The sequence below is a fragment of the Coptis chinensis genome, chromosome 1 (genome assembly GCF_015680905.1).
Source record: "Coptis chinensis isolate HL-2020 chromosome 1, ASM1568090v1, whole genome shotgun sequence".
Taxonomy (NCBI): Eukaryota; Viridiplantae; Streptophyta; class Magnoliopsida; order Ranunculales; family Ranunculaceae; genus Coptis; species Coptis chinensis.
In genome coordinates this window covers 40,695,891-40,699,890 of record NC_141456.1, presented here as the reverse complement: position 1 = coordinate 40,699,890, position 4,000 = coordinate 40,695,891, and the positions used below count along the sequence as shown (strand labels likewise).

At 33.8% G+C, this 4,000-nt stretch overlaps 1 pseudogene across 1 annotated transcript; it reads left to right on the top strand.

The window, feature by feature from the left end:
* Nucleotides 1-652: 652 nt before the first annotated feature.
* LOC147524006 (ribonucleoside-diphosphate reductase large subunit pseudogene) lies at nucleotides 653-2,219 on the top strand (annotated as a pseudogene). Its single transcript, XR_015202532.1, has 3 exons — nucleotides 653-795; nucleotides 997-1,080; nucleotides 2,139-2,219. The product of XR_015202532.1 is annotated as a ribonucleoside-diphosphate reductase large subunit pseudogene (transcript).
* Nucleotides 2,220-4,000: the final 1,781 nt, after the last annotated feature.

Sequence of the window (4,000 nt, the reverse complement as noted above, 5' to 3'; positions counted from 1 at the left end):
AAAACCACCAAAGTTCATGGTACTAAACGGTCATTTTTTCTATTAATAAATCATTCCTGGTGCATGTAATAAGGATTTTATCATTTTTGGACTATAGGGGATTCTTCAACCAGACATGTGGGGTGTAGTACCATTAGATAGGTGGGATTGGTCAGCTCTCAAATCACTGATCAACAATAATGGAGTGAGAAATTCTCTTCTTGTAGCACCTATGCCCACTGCTTCAACCAGCCAAATACTTGGCAACAATGAGTGCTTTGAGCCATATACCTCTAATATATACAGCCGTAGAGTTTTAAGGGAAACTATTATCATTGTTATGATAATAATATATATTTTTTTATGATTATTTTTAAGATTTCAAAAAGTATGTACTATGCAACCTTATCCCCATTTTATTTATTTATTACAGTGGTGAATTTGTTGTGGTGAACAAACACCTTCTTCATGACTTAGTTGAGATGGGTATGTGGTCTCCTGCTCTGAAAAACAAGATAATTTATGAAAATGGATCGGTTCTTACGGTCCCAGAGATTCCCAATAACCTGAAAGCCATTTACAGGTATAATTATAACAAATCCTTGTTGGTAGATTGCAAGATTGGATCCTATCTACATGCTAATTATATATTGCTTTTGTACTTTTAGGATTGTTTAGGAAATTAAACAGAGGTCCTTGGTTGATATGGCGGTTGATCGTGGATGCTACATAGATCAGAGCCAAAGTCTTAATATTCACATGGATCAGCCTAATTTTGGGAAACTCACATCTTTGCATTTTTATGCTTGGTCCAAGGTATGAAAGTTCACATTTTATTTAGAGTGAAACAGTTGAATCTACTGTATAGATTCCAAAAAGGCATCCATGATCCATCTATTCCTGTAATTTCAAGAAAATGGTTGTCAAGAGTTGTTTAATGGCTTTGTCTTTTGGCATGTTTTTATTCCTGGTGTCAACACTCATGTATTAATTTGACTTTATATATTGTTGTCTTAGGGTTTGAAAACTAGGATGTATTATCTGCGATCACATGCTGCAGCTGATGCGATCAAGTTCACTGTTGATACATCTGCTCTGAAGGTGTGTTTTTGTTGTTCTTTTTGATAGTTCAATCTTTACCAGTATTTTTTTTAGGTGATTCTATGGGGTGTTATATGTTTTGGCTAAAAGTATTCTATTATATTGTTCATTTTCGTCTATACTGTGTTCCTTGAATTGTTAGTGTATTGTATGTTGTTGACATTAAATTGTTCCTATTTATTAACACAATATAGGTAAAGACCAAAGCAATGCCAGTTGTCGATGATATTATCATATTAGTACCAAAATGGCGCAAGTTGTCTGTAAACCGAGAAGAGTGTATGGCATGTGGAAGTTGATCTCAGTGAGTATTGGGAACATATAATGGAAATTGCAATTATTAGTAGCTTAAGAGCTGCAATCAACTACAAGCATATTGTGAAGTCAATTACAAACACATCCCCAAAATAGTGACATTTGTGACTATCTACAACTAAATACTTCAACAAAGAACTAGCCAGACAGAAGAAACTACAGTGGCTCTAACTTTACCTACTCTGTATGTGGATATGAAATTAGTCTTTTGTTCTTTTGGATCCCAACAACTAGCCATTGTTTTGTTCTTTTGTATCTGTATATATGTATAATATATTTAGTCTTTTCTTAGGCGTTCTTTGTGAGTTGTGACTTCTGTCTATGTACTCTATCTCAATAGCTTTTGTACATGAACTTTTTTTTTAGCTTTACTATTTAGGCTATAATGACGACATACGAACTTGTACATCAACTATTCACTTGGCCCTCTTTCTGGGTAAAGTTGGGAGTTTATTGGTTTTGGATATATGTTTTCTATTCTACTTTTTTATTTTATTCAACGTTCTGATGTTTTTTTTAAAAAAAAATGGATTTCATTCCATTCTAGATGTTGATTTAGTGAGGAGTCTCGGACTTCATTCACCGTTTTTATGATAAATTTACTATTTTGGGGTTCGTTCATATAATCCTACCTAGATGTGTGATTCACATTTTTTGCCCCAAATTTTGACATCTAACAATCCTCATTACTACATGCAATTAACTGACTTTTTAAACAAGTTTTGGTGCACATTGTGTTGCAGTTACTTGCACTTCGGAGTTCGGATAAGTTGGCACATCAACTAATAGGTAACCTACTAACCTCTCTTTACAAAGTTCACTAGAAAATTTTATCATTGAAAATTGCTTCTAAATTAACGTAGTTGTATGTTTTTGTGATTGTGTTTTCAAAGAGCACGACAAGTTGTTGATGTCAATATAGGATAATATTATTTCCTTATATTATTTCAATATAGGATATGGTACATGTCCTCTTGGTCATCTGAATATGCTTAATCATAACACTACCTTTGAACTAATTATCAGTTTCTAATTGAGTAGTTGAAGGAAAACAAGTAATGAAACACAACTGGGTTTACTGCAGCTCACGTGAGGCTAAATAACTAACACTGAAAATACGAACAATGCACTAGGCGTCCGCTCTTATGTATTTAATGTTTCTTATGACACTAGACAACGAGATATGATATGTTAATTATTGCAACTTCATATTCTGATAGTCTACGAACGATTTATGCTTCATCGCTATACCAAATTTAGAAGATCTACATAGATCAAGAGCCCTAATCCTAATGTGCCTTTACCATCTTTGACAAAAGCTCTTCTGTATAACATTTGGCTATCATCTGAATGTACAATTGATTGACCATTTATTATACAGAAAAACTATACTCTTAGTTAGTTTTTTCAGACATACATTGTATGTGGTCCAAATAGGCTATATATAGGGAAGCCACAATAAACATATCATGCCTTTGGAACCACTATCATGTCTTTCACTTAACTATAAATATTGCATCAAAGTATGCTTTCAAGCAAACTACTACATCAATAGGTGTATTTTATCACCTATAAATGATTGCGTACTTTTTTTAGAAAATTTTAAAGGGGAATCCTATAATTACTTCAGTTCTAACTTCTAACTCATTTAGTTTATTTTTCAAGAACTAAAAAAATTTATGTCAACGTTGCCATCGTATCGAGGTCCGATTCATTTAAGTGAATTAAGGAGATAGTATAGACTCTGACAAACACAAATAACCATACCAACAACAAAGGGATTTATAATCAGTTTATGCTCGATTAGGCCTATGTCATTCAGTTACGTGTGTTGCTACTACTACTGACGGATGATCTATGTACTAATTTTCTATCCTTGGAAGTTCATGCTAAATAAATTTCAACAAAACAAGGTGATTATATTATTATACCTGTTGATTGTAATGCATCTACTCATTCCCCCTCCCCCCTCCCCACCAAAAAAAAATTAACATACCCACACCATTCTAGGAATTATAGTATTGTATGTTGTTTCTCCCTTTAGAGACTGATTGTTCTTAAGCACCGGTGTATTAGACATTGGAAAGTCTTCAACTCTAGCAGAGATTCTGATTCAAGTTCAGTAGACAAGTTAGTGACCTTGGTTTTCTGGTTATTTTTAATAGTTTAATGACCAATTTATTAGATTCTTCCCCGTTTGGTTTTCCATTTTCTTTTTAGTCTCAACAATGATACCTTTTTTCAGCAACTTTGGAACATGCTCTCTCTCATGGCATTAAGGCTACACATGTTGCCCAACTTGACCACACACACACACACACACACACAAAATTCACATACCCGCACCATTCTAGGAACTATAGTATTATATGTTGTTTTCTCCCCTTAGAGACTGATTGTTCTTAAGCACCGGTGTATCAGACATTGGAAAGTCTTCAACTCTAGCAGATATTCTGATTCAAGTTCAGTAGACAAGTTAGTGACCTCGGTTCTCTGGTTATTTTTAATAGTTTAATGACCAGTTTATTAGATTCTTCCCCATTTGGTTTTCCATTTTAGTCTCAACAATGATACCTTTTTCAGCAACTTTGGAACATGCTCTCTC